At 26.9% G+C, this 16,526-nt stretch overlaps 1 long non-coding RNA gene across 1 annotated transcript; it reads left to right on the forward strand.

Annotated features, from left to right (window-relative positions):
* Positions 1–421: 421 nt before the first annotated feature.
* On the forward strand, positions 422–2,279 carry LOC116401735. The gene is made up of 3 exons (XR_004214071.1): positions 422–1,375; positions 1,755–1,850; positions 1,949–2,279. It is a non-coding gene; the product is annotated as an uncharacterized LOC116401735 (long non-coding RNA).
* The last annotated feature ends 14,247 nt before the right edge of the window (positions 2,280–16,526 follow it).

Below are 16,526 nucleotides of genomic sequence, written 5' to 3' on the forward strand. Positions count from 1 at the left end.
TAATTTCTCTTATAAAAACCTTCTTTCCTAATTCAAAAAATATTCCTCATCTCAAATCTTTATATTCTCATGATCAATCCATGGATCTTCTTCAAAAGTTAACAAAAACTCATGTAATTTTCTTTTCTTTTCAATGTTTCTTCCATTTTTTTCTATAGAAATTTTCATGTTGATTATTAAAAATGATTAGTGGGCTTTTTTTTCAACTTCCTCAATAACACTTCTTTCCTTTTATATATTGTTAAAAAAGGTATCCAATGAAAAGATGAAAAATTTATTGCTTTTCAAGTTTTAACCTTAAAACAATATATATGGAAAAAATTTATATTTATATATTGTTAAAAAAGCTTGTTTTATTTTATATTTATATATGAAAAAAAATAATTTTTTGAAAAGTTTATCAAATATATTTATTGAAATATTTTAATTAAATTTATTAAATTCATTTAATTAAAAATATCAAGTAAATATATTAAAATCTTTTATTTCCCTATTTTTAGTAATCCCTCACGTCTCCACGATGAAACCCTATTCTCATCTCCACGCTTCCACACAACACAGGCGAACGACCACTTCTTCGAATCGACGGACGACTTCCACACAACACAGAGTGGCAAACGGCGAATGGCTTCCACACGACGAACGCTTCCACCCGGCGAACAGCTTCCACCTGGCGAACAGCTTCAACCCGTTGCGAACAGCTTCAACCCGACGAACGGCTTCCACGCAGCGAACAACTTCCACAGTGAACGACTTCCACGACTGCGAACATCTTCCGCACGGCGAACTGCTTCCGCACGCCGAACTGCTTCCGCGTTCAAAGGTTTCTATGCTCCTCATTCTTATTGTATTTAACATTTTTCAATGAATAATGCTCCCTTGAATTTGATTTATATCTTGTAATTAAGGATGATATTGTAAACCCAAAGTGAGAAAAACACAAAGAGAAGAAAATTGAGAATGACTCTCGTATATTTATATTTATTTGTGTTATATGTTTATGTTGTTTATGTTCAAATTCGTAAACAAATGGTATAATCTAATTGACAAATAGAGAAGACCATCATTTTTCTTTATTGTTGTTTTTTTTACAGGAATGAGTAATGAAAAATTAAGGGTGACTCTTGGACGATGTTTTAGACCGTAATTAATTTGTTGTCGTTATGGTTATAATTATCATATTGATTTGTTTATAGTAATGAGTAATGAATTGGTATATTTACTCTTGGTAAGATTCATACTTTTGAATGCCATTTTTTTTTTATAGTAATGAGTAATGAATTGATCTTGTGTGCATCATCATATCCCAATTACACATGCATCTTGGAAGCTGGTGCCGACTGAGTTGAAAGAAAAAGTATACAATATGATTGAGGTATGTAATCATCCTTCTCATTTGGAAATCATGCAAACACTACACACTTATTGTATATTTTGAGTCATACTATCTTGTGGTTATCATGTAGCCTTGGTAGCCCCATAGCCTTGGTCTTGTGGCTATCCTGTAGCCTTGGTAGCCCCATAGCCTTGGTCTTGTGGCTATCCTGTAGCCTTGGTAGCCCCGTAGCATTGGTAGCCAATCATGTATATATTACACAGTTATTGTATATTTTAAGTTGTATTATGTGTGGCTATCCTGCTATGGTAGCCAATCATGCATATATTGGTAAATGTAAATATATTTATAAAATAATTTTTATTTTAATCTAGCACATAATATAATATATATGCATTGTTAATTGGTTGTGTTATAGTGTTCTTTACAAGTAGGTACGGTTGAATGTGGATATTATGTCATGAGATACATGCAAGAAATTGTGACTAAGGACACAAACATTATCACTGGTGCGGTATGTTTTTAAACTATTTACATTGTAAAGTTATAGATAGTATATTATGACTAACTCAAATATTTTACAAAGTGTATTCTACTTTTTATGTTTTATAGATTGATACAAGAAGCCCATACACACAGCTTGAATTGGATAGACGAGGGGAGTGGGCTGGATTTTTAGCTCGGTACATATGATAGACACACCTAGATATGATCATGTTAATTTTGTAAATGGCTAAGATATGGGAATGCTCATAACCTTTTTTGTGGAAACGTTTTGTTCATAGCCATTATGAGGGCAAAAGATATATGGGGATAGGCTTCAATTTTGATTATATAAGACAACTATTATCATTTAATATTTTGGAATAGGACACATATAGGAAATTTTAGTTGGCTATATTGGATTGGAATTGTGTAATTGTTGATGACATTGTTGAGAATAATGAAATTATTGTTGGTTTACATATTATACTAAACTTTTTGTCTTTTTTTTGTTGTGTAATTGTTCGTTGGAGAATTTGTTTTGTTTATGGATATGTCTTATTGAAGTAAATGTATGTAATGCAGGAAATAAAAAATGAAAAAAGAAAAATTTAGTATATTTAATATATTAATAAATGGTATACATGACATTAAATACATGTCACATATACTATCTTATTTGAGTCAAATATACCATTTTACTTGATGGATATATAGTGTCAACTATAAAATTTTACTTGACATATACATAATGTCAAATATACTATCTCACTTGACAGGTAAATAGAGTCAAATATATATCTTACTCGACTTGTAAATAGTGTCAAGTATACTATCTCACTTGACAGGTAAATAGAGTCAAGTATATAATTTACTCGACGTGTAAATATTGTCAAGTATACTATCTTACTTGACACAAAAATGATGTCAAGCAATAGAGTACTTGACGTTTTTTTAGTGTCAAGTAATAGAACTATACTTGACAGTCGATTACTTGACGCTTTTTAAAACGTCAAGTATAGATTTACATGACACTGTATTAATGTCAAGTAATTCAATTTTTGTAGTAGTCTCTAGACGTGGTCGATTAAGAAATTGTTTGTAATTTTCTAATGATATAATATGGATGATGAAAATGATTGAGTGTTAATTAAAAGTAAATCAAAATAAACCCCGGGATATATAGGTGTTTGTTTTATTGAATACTATCATCATTACCATATTTAGATTTGTCTTCTGGCATTTTGTTTCAATTTATTTCAATTCCAATAAAAGGGCCACATTAGTATTCATACTAGATCTATGAGATCTTTGTTCATTGGATTCAAACTTACAACAAGCAAATCATTTTTCCAATAACATCTTTATTTAATAAATCCTCAATAACAACTTTATTGCATTTACAATATTCATGTTGGAATTATATCAACTTTTACAAGTATAGTATTATAGAGATTTGAGGTTTGATTTTTCAAGTACAATTATTGTACTAAAAAAATTAATGGAATGTTAAACCATTAAGCAATCCCTATTGTTCATTTGACAAACTAAACTCTCTCTAAGTCATTGTTGAAGAAGAGAAGCCTTTTGGTTCCTGTTTTTTTACAAGTATTTTCATACATATGAGGAAACAATAATCTCATCCTAATTTAGAATTCAATTTCAGTAAAATACAAGAAAAATTGACTAAGTCTAACCTAAAGTTGATAGTAACTCTTTGAAAGGGTAAATTTTCAATAATCAATTTTATTTTTCAAAACTAATTAATTTCATTAATACCATTTACCTACTTGTTTTTCAGTGAGAACTAGGTGAATTGAAGGTTGATGAGTGAGCAAAAAGAAACACCGATAGTGTAGATCAAACGAACCATTATTTTTCTTTCTTTAAAGAGATCAACAAATGTTAGAACAAAGATCAAATTATTGACTTTAAGATACAAAATCGTAATAGTGTTTCATTCACCGAATTGTGTGTCTAGATTATTCAAAAAAAATTTGTAACATTTTAAATAAATACAATCTTTTAATTAGTCGCCTAACTTTTGTCCTATTTGCAATGTAATAAGAGGATTTTGGTACAACTTGACTCATTACCATAACATATTATTTAAAATATTCTCAAAATAATTAAAGATGTTGATGTTGCTTACAATGATATGATCGCATCTTCAACATTTCCATTACTTTACATTTAATTTTTGACTTAATACATGTGTCATTAACTTTAGTTTGTTTTCAACTTTACTACTTTTTCCAATCAATTATTTTAAATTCTTCAAAACCTTTTCCCCTTTTATTTATAGGTAATTAAAACAATAATAAAATAAAATTCCATGAAAAATAAAATATAGTAGTCTAAAGAAAGAGGAGGTCTTCTACTAAAACTCGATTAAGATATAAATATAATCACTTAAAGATGTTGGGCTTAGGCCTATACATTTGGGGTCGTCCTAATCCAATGATAAAAGTAACTTCAAGTGATCATAGATTTTTGAATTACATAATCTTTATAAGGTAAGTTAGTAGTTATTGATTAGAAAATATTTAGATTTGAGAATAAAGAAGAAGAAGAAAATGAAGCCTAAAAAAATGTGAGATGGGATGATTTTAGTACATTAGAGTCAATCAAAGTTGTGAGTACAGAATTTAATGCAAGTCATGGTCTTAAAGAAAGACAAGGCAATTCTTTTTCCCTATAGTTTTTGCTTTGTAAGGCAAAGCCTAAACAATGTTGGACCTATCAAAAAGGTCTCTTCCAACTATTTTTCCAACCATCTCATGACAACTAAAGTTGACAACTTTATTTTCTCTTCTCATCAATATTATTTTTCCCTTTATTTCAATTTAATAAATAAATAAATAAAACCACCAAACTGTCAAAACCAATGTATAATGCGATTATAACAAATATAACAAGTAATTAATGCTATCAAACAACTATCACACACCATATTTTACTAAATATTTTGAAGAGGTTTATAATAAAAAGAGTTAATTTATGTTAAGAAAAGAAAATACTTTACTTTATAATTTGATGGAAAAGGCTGATTCTAAACATTCTTGTCCATGGAGATCAAAGTTTTTGAGAAATGGATTTATGTTTATGTATCTATCAAGTTATGATGAATGTATTGATTAAAAATGGTTAGAAAGAAATATATATATATATATATATATATGTATATGGTCAAAACGAATATTAAGAGAAAAAGTGTAAGTTTGTTTTAGGGAATTTTGTTAAAGATGATCTTTTAAATGGAATAATGATTATGAAATAAGCGGCAAAGAAGTTTCAAATTTTAATATTATATATAAAATTATAAAAGAAAAATAAAAGTTCCAAATTTTAGTTGTCTTTTTTTATGTATAAATTTATTTTTTCTTTTTAATCTTTCGAATAAAATTAAAGTTACAGAATTAGTTATACCAAAGTTTAAAATTTTAGTTCTCCTTTTGTAATTTTCTCTCTTTTTTTAAATTTTATTTTAACTTTCTTGTGTATAAATATATTTTTTTTCAAGTAATTTCTTTTAGGAATGGATTCAAACTCAAATTTGCAGCAGAGAATATACACTTTTTTATTTTATTGATCAGCTGGCTATTTGAAAAAGAATAGTTTTCCTTTTTCCCGTTGAATAATATACGTAATCAAATTTTTGAATATTTTAACATCTTATCGAGAATATATACACATTACTTATTTGTGTCAACGAAGTATATTGATATTTAAAGAAAAATACACATTAGACAATAACTTTCAATATAGAAGTGAAATACTAACATTTGTAATACAAATCAATTAGCAATGATATTTTTCTATATATAGAGTTTTATTTATCCATTTATAGATGTGTTTATGATTAATGATTCTCTCTTTTACAAACATAGGTAATTTAACCTTTTGCTTAACTCAAAGTGTACTACTGCACATTTAATAAACATATCATGTTAGAGATGATCATGTCTATAATAGCCCTAATATTATGGTCATTTCTATCGCGTTAAACAAAAGTTCGACTGTGTTTTCCTCATTTTTTCTCACATTTTGTCGCGTATTTTTGGGTGAGAACATTAAAGTTGGGATCACAATAGTGATAATGGTCATCACATCAAGCCTACACATGTTCATCCCTAACGCGAGACATTATAAAATGCTTACATGCATTCCCTTACTCTTGTCAAAGTTGGTTGTGGAATTTCTCTTTTATCACGATAGGGTTACGATAGATAATCATTTCTAATATGATACCGTATAAAAATATATATGGTAATCATGAGCACTTAATGAAAGAAAAATGTTTGATTTCATACGTTTGTGGTGTAGTGAGGGAAAAAAAACTCCTAATTCAAATGATTTGAATATATAAACAATATGATTTGATTGATTGGTATACCGATTAAAATCAACCATAAATTGAAAATTTTTATTCTTTGTTCATAATGAATGGGAATTAGAAATACTTTTAAGTACTGAAGTTATATGTTCGGGTTAGTAGGAGTCGTGGTCTCGAGGCTAAAATGCAACCCTAGTTTGTTCAAAATGGGATGGGCAGGGGTACCAAATGGATGAAGAAGACAGGTAGGAGACAAAGACAACCCTAAATTAATATTTTGTATAGTAACTTTTGTTTTGTTTTTCTTCCTTTAAACAAAGCTTAGGATCCTCCCTTTGCTTCTTTTAATACAAAAACTTTTTAACCACCACCACTAACACTACACCTCACACCCTCTCTCTTCTTTTCCACCCAAAATAAATTTAATAATAATGATAATGATAATAAAATAAAAAAGAAACTTCAAATTTCTTTTTTTCTCCTTAAGTTTTCAATCAACTAATGAATACACATTTGATTGTTGACAAGTCATAGTACATTTACTTTTGAATTACCACAATAATATAGAAAATAAATCATTGTTTCTCTAACCCTAATTTGATGTGGTTTGTGATATCAGTGGATAGATATGTTCCTCAAACAAAAAGTACTTTTTCAAATCTGTATTTACTAAATAAATTAAACTTGTGAATCCAATTTTTAGGTTATGTAGTTATCATGAATTAAAAATAAAATAAAATGTTCTACAGTTTTATTATTTTAAAATAATTTTCATACGTACAATTAACTTTCGAAATGAATAAATGTATAAGTTAGATTGAAGTGGTACTAATTCATGGGGTTTCTATAACTAACTATTTTCATTATTGGTATAGTTTAAACATAGTATATACATTTTTAAGTTTTTGAAATTTTCATGTACTTGAATATAAGTTAATTTGAACTTTTATCCACTTTTTATGTTGATTTTTTTTTTTATGTTTAAAATCTCAATCGTTATCCTCTCATCAAACAACTTTCTTTAAAGTTGCATATTTAATCTTTCATTTGAATATTCAAACTCTTTCAAATACTTAAAAGATGGAATGAAAGATGATAAAATTTGTTCACAAATTAATAATAACAACAAAAAGAAAACTATACATCTAAAACTTACATTGAATTATAAAATATTAGAGTTGTTAGGGTATTATCTTTCTGAGATCTAAAAAGGGTTTTGGAGGAAAAACAAAAACAAAGTTTGACTCAAAGAGATAAAAACAAACAAGTGCTTAACTTAATAAAAACACAACAAATAAAAGCCAAAATGGCCCAACAAAGTCAGACCCTTAAATCACAAAACTTTGATTAAGAAATTAAAAATGTTAAAAATATATATATATATATATCATTTTGGAACCCTTGCTCTCGGTTTAACTTTGTTATCGTGAACGTAGTCAAGACGTTATTGTTAGTGAACTCCAAAATCTTATTGTATTTTGTATTTGTAAATTCGTAAGACATACAACACAAAATACAATATGAATAATTTTTCACATTTTATAACATAATGTTATTAATTAGAAACCTTTTTCTAAAAAAAAAAAACTATTATGTATCGACTAATACCATGAGCATAATTTAAACTAACATTAAATATGATTATAAACTATTAAACATTAAATTGTCATCTTCCATAAAAATTTGGTTAGCCATAACTTGAAAGGATGAACTTGAGAGTTAAAATAAAGTAGCTAGTTTGGCAATATCAACCATAACATATATAAAACTGTTAATGACATTATTATTGTTTCCAATATTTTGATAGTAATGAATTTTTGAGAGAAGGGATTAGGGAAATAAAAGAAAAGCTTTAAAAGAGTTAATTAACCTAGGATTCTATGGAACATTAATAAGACCCCATATGTTATGAAAATATAATGGTTTAATAAAAGGGAGATATAAAAAAGAAATGTACTTTATTTCAATCACCAAAGCAAAAGTTGATTGCTTTGGCCATTGATGACATAAGGTTTCATTGTTGGAATTGGAAAAGGAATCTCTTTCCTCCACTTTAAATTAATTAATTAAAACATACACACAACTCCAATCCATATGCATATTTAATTAATTGATATTATCAAAAGAAGAAGAAGAAAAACTCAGTACTCAAAACCCTAATTAGTAATTAAAGAACAATTTAAACCCATCATGTCTCATATTTTTTCCCTCATTCCAATGTTAATGTTTGTTTTTTCTTTCTTTTTTTTTTCCCTTTTTTTTTGCCTCTCAATAGTACAAGAGACAATTAATAATATATATTGCTAAATCAAATTGAAAAGCCAAGTGAAATTGTTTTTAACAAAAGTTGTTTCACACGGATTAACTTGGATTGTGTTTTTTATTTAATTTTTAAATTTAAATGAATTAATATATATATATATATATATAATGCAATTAATTAAAGGGGTTTTTCTATTAATTGTAAGTATATAGGTAATTAAAATTTTAGGATATTTATATTTTTTAAATATAGTAAAATGGGCTAACTTATTTATACATGATAACAAAACTTTGTTGAACATCAAAAATAAAAAGTAATTAATTATAGTTATCAATTGTAAATATTTTTAATAATTTTGAGGTTGTGGTGAAATAAGTAAATAAGTTAAATAGGAGTATAATTTTACTTGAAACTTAGATAAAAAAAAAAGGGTACATAAATTCAAAAGTGTAGTCGTTTATATGAGGGCCCATTTGTGAAGAGAAAATGTGTGTAAGTAAGAGATTGATGAGAGGAAAAATGTGGATAGACAAAAGGTTGGTAAGAAAAATATTGCAGTGTAGAAGAAACTTAGTGAAAAGAAAGTAAGTTTGTCATCTGTCCTTCTTTGACTACTATATTTTCTTATTCCTCCCTCTAATTTAAACCTTTTTCAGTTTAGTCCTTTTTACTTCAATAATTTATACAAATAGACTTTAATATTTTTATTCATTTTTTCATATTTCAAATTAAAATAGTTTCTATATGAGTATAATGAATAATTATATTGAAACTAAACTCAACCTATAGAAAAGTAATTCCAATTATATTGCAACAATTAGTACATAAATGATAATTAGTCAACTTGAGTATAATATTATAGTTTTTTTTATAAAAAAAGTTAGAGATTCAAATTCCATCCTAATTGTCAAATATTTATTCATTCTTATTATTATTATTTTCCCATAGTAAAAGTTTGATGTTTGAGTTGGTAAATAATTTTTTATTAAAAAGAAAAATTAATTATATTTTCTTTCAATTTCATATAATGTTTTATTTATATCTTTTATACTAAGTCGTTAAACTTTTAGTCAAATCTAAAAAACAAAATAATATTTTAAAGAGAAAATGTCAATGAATAGCCAAAAAAAAAATTGAAACTATTTACAAATTATAACAAAGAAAAATCAAATGAGCTAGAGAGAATTTAATGATTTTATTATAGTTTGTAAATAGTTTTAATTTCTTTGCTATATTTAAAAATACCGTTTTTCAAAAACATTTTTTTTGTGTTAAAAATTAATTGACTTTTTTTTTTTAAAACGTTCTTATAAATACATGCAGAGCAAATAATCTATAAGTGGAAGGATGATTATAGGCTTAATTTTTAAAGCCTAAAAACAAAAACCTAAATAGTTATCAAATAAAAGTTTAGGTATTACTTTTTAGTTTTTGAAAATTAAACTATACACTAATGATTCAAGTGCATTGATTTTTTTTCCATATGTTATCTACTTTTTAAGTATGTTAAAATTTCATAAAGGAATTCTTTTCCATAAATAGAGTTATCACACAACAAGTCTGAGTAAATATAGGAACAATAATAAAAATAACAAAAAAGAAAAATAATAATAACACACAAGGAGTTGGCAACCTAATTCGGTGATATAACACCTACATCTGGATTAGCGTGCCTAGGACACATAACCCACTAATATAATTGAGTCAAACGATTACAACATTGTACTTATCTGTATACTCTCAAGATTACAGTAATAACCATAGAGCTAACTCAGTGAACATCTAGGCTCTCCTAGATGCAAGACTCGCTCACTTTAAAATTTAAGCTCCCCTAAGTATGTCACTATTAGTAGTGAAGAACTTTAATTAGGCTCTTCCTAATAGTGTGTTAGACTCCTCACTTGAGGTTATATTTCCTTCTCTCTTTAGGATTTTTCTTCACTCGAGTAACTTAGAATCCCTCCAAGTGTATGAAAACTTCCTTCTAAAGAACAAATCTTTAAGCTCCCCCTAAAGTAGTGTAATATATTTGGATTGAATGTAGTCTTCAACAAACTACTCACCGATCTAATTTGCTTCAAATTAAACATAAAGTTGCGTCGAATTCACAATAGAGAACAAGTGATATAACATATGCGATAACCCTACCGGTGAATGCTTCATGAGCTGAAATAGCACAACAAAGAAAGAAAAAAAAAATCTACAAATCAAATCGTTAGAGCTCTGGAAAAGAAAAGCATCCAAGCATAGAAGGAAATATTTTGTAGAATCTGCAACCTTTGAGACAACTACTGCAACGAGAACATTCTGAAACATATTCTAAGACAACCACGAAAAAACTCATTAGAAGGCTAGGAAATTTAAACAAATATATATACTTACACGAAATCCACGCCAAGTTTTGAAAACAAAAAATATTAAATTTTAGAATCTTGTTGATCTTTTTAGAATTTAGTTAAGAATTTCATCGTATTGTTTCTACTTAAGAAGCATGAAAACCATGATAAAGAAAATGTAAGAAAACAATCGTAATTTTCATAAAGCAAGTGTTTGGGATTTTACGTTGGTTATCATAATCAATAGGTTATAATAGTGTGTTTTCAAGATGTAGACAATTTTATTTAGATTATAATAATATGTATGGTAACATGTAGACTATTTTAGTATGAATAAGAAACGGTAAACATATATAAAAATAAAAAGAGGATATAAGTAGAAGAGTAAACACACTAACAAAAAAGAGAGAGATATGAAATAGCATTACTGCAGTTAACTGAAGGTTTTACCAGTAACATATACCAACTATTATAATTGAAAGTTGAAGTAGAAGAAATAGTATAATATAGTTGAGTTTAGTGGTTGGAAGTTGGTGGGTATTAAATGAGAAAGGGAATAAATGGAATCTCTTTTGTTGATGGTAAAAAAGAAAGAGAGAAAAAGTGAGAGATGAAAAATGATGATGAGAGAAAGAAGAAAAATGGTAGGAGAGAGGATAAGTGTAAAATTGAGAAAAGAATGATTGAGAAGCCGCACGAGTCGTTTCATAGGATTCTCTTATGGGGTTATTTGTCTTCTCATCACAAACACACATCACATTCATTAATCAACCAAACTCCAAAACCCTAACTCCAAACAATATATATATATATATATATATATATATATATATATATATATATGTGTGTGTGTGTATATATGTATTATTTGTTTTCAAAATATAAAAAAGCAAACTCATACACACTACTTCTCTGCTCTTCTTGTCCCCCTTTTCCTTCTTTTTCAACCCTAATCCATGTCTTTTTCCACACACACACTTCATTTTTAAATCACAACCCATAAACATCTTTTCTTCCGTTGTTCACTATTATTAGAAACCGTGTTTCTTCCATAATCGGTTACTTTGGATCTCTTAAGCTGAAAAGTAGTATAAATTTTAAAGTTCATAAATCTTTTAAACAAGATGATTGAAAGTTCTTGTTATATTTGGAGAACATATCACTCCAAAGCATGTATACATATATGAGAGAAAAAACAAAAATGTGTGGGAAGAACAATAATAATAAGGATTTAAAATGAAATGAAAATCTCTCACCCAAGAAGAAAGCATTTCCAAAAGTAGTGTGTGTAAGAAAAACCTTTTGTGGAAGTCTTTTATATTCTGCATGGCAGGTTCTTGAAGCATCAAATATAACAGTTTCTTTTCTCTTTTCTCAATCTTGATCAGTGTGAAAGATACATCTTTTAATCTCAAGGACTACACAAAGTAAATGGTCCAAATCTTTTGCATATTTGGCCTTCATTTATTTATTTTTTTTAAATCAAATATATACCAAAGTATTAAGAAGAGAATCCATATTAAGAATAAATAAATACTAAAACTTTTTCACACTATCTTATTCAGGAGAGACAACTATTGATCTTATGGTATATTCACAATGGTATTCTCTACTTTGGTAGTAAGTTACCAGTTTTGTTTAATTTTGATTTTGCATGGTCATTTTGTAATTAACTCAACCGTAGAATACATTCGAAACTTTTCAAGAATTCTATTGACATGACTAAGTTGAAGCATACCCTAATACTAATTTGTTAAGGACAATAATCTCTCTCTGGACTCCAATTATCTCAACAATGATATGATCATATAGTTCATTTTGTAGACAAACGTCCTTATAGCTTTATATTTTGTTTCACTCAAAAGACCGCATACCATCAACGATATATTTATCGCACCTTATATACTCACGATCATCCTTTCATCTAGCTAAATATGGAACTTTACTCACATATTATCTTTAACTTTACTAATAGTTTGATCCTTATACTTATTTTTTTTTTCTAATAAATAAGTCCTTTTCTCGTTTTTGAATATTTTTTTCTAAAAGAAATTATAGTATTAAAAATCTTATTATAATTACTCTCACTCACATAATCAAACTATGTAATTGATAGGAAGTCAATTAACTTTTGTAGAGCTAAATTGTTAGAAATAGAAGTAGACATACAATCGAAACAAAGTGACATACAATAATAATGATGAGTGAAATACAAGAACATTGAATAGGTAATTAGAAGGTTGAAAAGAGAATGTGTGAGAGAGATTTTTACACAAAATATTGTTAAAAAGCCTTGTCTTGGGCCCTTAACTTTTCTCATCTTGACTAATTATTCAAAAGCTGATATCACAAAACAGCACAAACCCAAAACCACACACACTTATACATTGCCACACTCATTAATAAAAGTCAGAAATATTACATTAAATCATCAAAATAAAAAAGAAAACACTAATTAAAAACCTTCATAGCTAATTAATTAGCCATAGCCATTCCCCATAGCCATAGCTATACAAATTACATATACAAAACCAGCCCTTTGGTAAAACTAAAAGCTGAATTTTTCTGGTCATTAATATAAAATAAAAAAAAACTCAAACTCCTCCTCTGTTTCTAAACTCTTATACTCTCTTATCAACAACATTTTCTCTCATTTTTTGAGAGAAATGAAACCCAGAAGCTAATTTGAGTACTAAAAAAAAGAAAAGGAAAAAGAAATTAGCTATTGGTAAATATAAAATGTCATTGTGAAGAGAAGAAGAAGAAAAGCTCTATATCTGGTGAAGCAAAGAAAGCAATAGGAGAAGGTCTTTGTAAAGAACAATTTGAATTTGAATTTGAAAAAAGCCTTCGCTTTTTAGGAGCGGGTGGACATATTTTGATTTCTGGGATTTTGAATCTCTCTGCTTTTGGAGTACTACAACACTCTTCTTCTTCTTCTTCTTCTTCAAAATCACAGCTTCTTCTTGAAACTGATTTTTCTTCAAAATTAATGGTTGTTGAAGAACTTGTACCTTTTTCAATTTCTTCTTCTTCTAGCTTGATGTTGTTGTTCTTGATGTTCTTCTTGATCTTCTTGTTCTTCAACTGGGTCGTTGTTGTTTTTCTTGCTCTTCTTCTTGCTTCTCCTCTTTTGGAAGCCATGGAACTCAAATGTGGAAGGCTTTGAATTTCTTTGAAAAATGGTTTCTTTTTTGTGAGATTTTGTTAGTATTGGAAGGAAATAGAGTAACCCATTTGAGAGTTTTTTTAGAAGAAGAAGAAGAGAGGGGTTAATATGTAAGAGGGTTTTGTTATATAGTGAAAGGGAGGGAAAACAAAGGCACATGTTTGCTTTATGTCATATTTTGAAATGTGTTATCATTGTTTTTGAATTCTCCTTTTTCAATTAGAGGATACTAATGCTCTTTCTTTTTTTTCTCTCTCTCTCCATAGAAAACCATATTGTGGGTAAAAATTGGCTTTTAGGGTAAGAATATATCTTAGCTTACATATATACATACATATATATATATATATATATTATTGATGAACTTTTTGAATATCAGTATTTTGTATTTGTAATTTGTGATGTAATCCATACATATGTTTCCATACGAAGAATCAAACCATTAAACTTTAGAGTGACAATTAGAGATCTATTATCTAATATTTGGTTAAAAAAATGAGTAGAATAAATTAATATATATCTTCTAAGTTATTTTAAAAAATAGTCAATTATTAAACTATTTACAAAATATAACAAAATTCATCAAACTCTCTCATTACAAATTTTTACTATATCTGGTAAATTGTATCATTTTTTTTTTCTTTTTTGTTATTTATAACAATTCCTCTTATTTGCTTTTTTATAAATATTTTTTTTTCACTGTGATTGATAGATTGTTAGAAAACGAGTGCAATTTAGATAAGTTCTATTTGGCATATGATTTATATTTCTAGGTTGAGAGCACTCTCCTCATTCTAATGGTAAGGGGTAATTATTTGGTTTTTTTAGTTTTTAAAAGTTAAGTCATTTTATTTCTAACTTTTACTAATATTCTCAAGATGTAAGCCAACTTTTGAAAAATAAAAAGAAGTAGTTTGTTTTTGCAATTTAGCTACGCATTCAAACCTTTGTACTTAAGAATGATATAAATGTTCACAAGAAATCGAGGGAAAATAGATTTCATTTCTAAAAAAGAAAACCCAAAATATTAAAAACTAAAATCTGACTTAGTAACCGTTCGTTTTTTGTATTTGGTTTTCAAAATTGAGTATCTTTATATCTCCTACTTCAACATTTTTTGTACTGATGTTTTAAAAGCTCGTCAAAATATGAAATCTAGAAAAACAAATTATTTTAAAATACGTGTTTTTTCTTTCTTTCTAAATTTAGTTAAGAAAGAACTTATACAAATTATAGTAAAAATAATGGAAGAAAGTATGTTTAATTTTTTTTTAAAAAAAAATAGTTATCAAATTTCACTGAATAATTATCAAACAAAACAAAAAAAAATAACGTAGCAAATGAAATATAACACAAGGTAATAGAAAAATATAATTCTCTAAGCTTTAAAACCTGAAGAAAAAAAAGTAGGTGTGAATAAAGAGAGTTACAACACAAGTTAATTATTAATTTACTATAATCTATGCCAATCAAAATCTAAGAAAATGAATGATTGCTACATAAAGTAGTGAAAGTGAATGTGAATTGGTTGATATTACGAAGTCAATGGCTGATTAGTATAGATTTTTCTTTAAAAAAAAGGAATTATTGTTTATTAATTAAATTACTATATTGAAATAATAAATTACAATTTTTTATATTTTAAAAAGTTTATTATAAAAGTAAAGGTATCCAATGAAAAATTAAGTAAATGTTTATTTGATAAGGCACTATGGACGGTTTGGCAGGTAGCATTATCCCTAAACAGTAAACACACACCTAAAGCATAATGTGATTCTTAATATAATTAATGCTCAACATTAATCCAATTAATTTAGAAAAGAAAAAAGAAAAACAATTTGCTTATAAAATTAAATATCTCACTAAACCCTCCATTATTCTAACCTCATTATTTTATCTCAAAACAACCTCAAACTTTTTTTTTTTTTGTAGATTCGTTTGCATTTACTATTTTAATTTTCGTAGTTTCAATACATTTCAAATTTATAATGTATTTGGATTACATTTTCAAGTGTTTAATTTAAAAAACAAGTTATTTTGAAAACCACTCAAAATAGATTTTTGAGTGAATTCTAAACCATTTTTAGAAAGAAAAAAAGTTTAAACAAAAATGAGTTTCTTGACAACCATTTTTTCTTAATTCAATCCAAACGAACCCTTAGTCTATACAACTAGTTTGTTGTTGAATTTTGCAAAACCTTTTTTTAGTATATTATTGGTATGCTCACTAAGAGACTCTGTGTGGTGCTGGGTAACGTAGAGTTGTTTTGTTTAAGTTCATGTATTTGAATTCTCCAATATTTACAATTTTTTGAATTTTAGATAATATATTTTTATACCTATTTTTGTTTTTGAGATTTTTTATTCAATAATTCTACCTATCTTTCGTTAAATAAAATATGAATTTTTTTTTTTTTTTGTAATAAACAACAATTAATCAACTACATTTCTTGCACTAAATAAAATGTAAAACAAAAGAAAATTGAAGAAATTTTATTCCTAATTTTTTTCATGAATTTCATCTTTTATTTCTTTTTTCTTTTTAATTATTATTTCTATTGTTGCTTTGTATTTTCTCTCTGTCATTATTTATTCTAATTGAA

The sequence above is a fragment of the Cucumis sativus genome, chromosome 1 (genome assembly GCF_000004075.3).
Source record: "Cucumis sativus cultivar 9930 chromosome 1, Cucumber_9930_V3, whole genome shotgun sequence".
Lineage (NCBI taxonomy): Eukaryota > Viridiplantae > Streptophyta > Magnoliopsida > Cucurbitales > Cucurbitaceae > Cucumis > Cucumis sativus.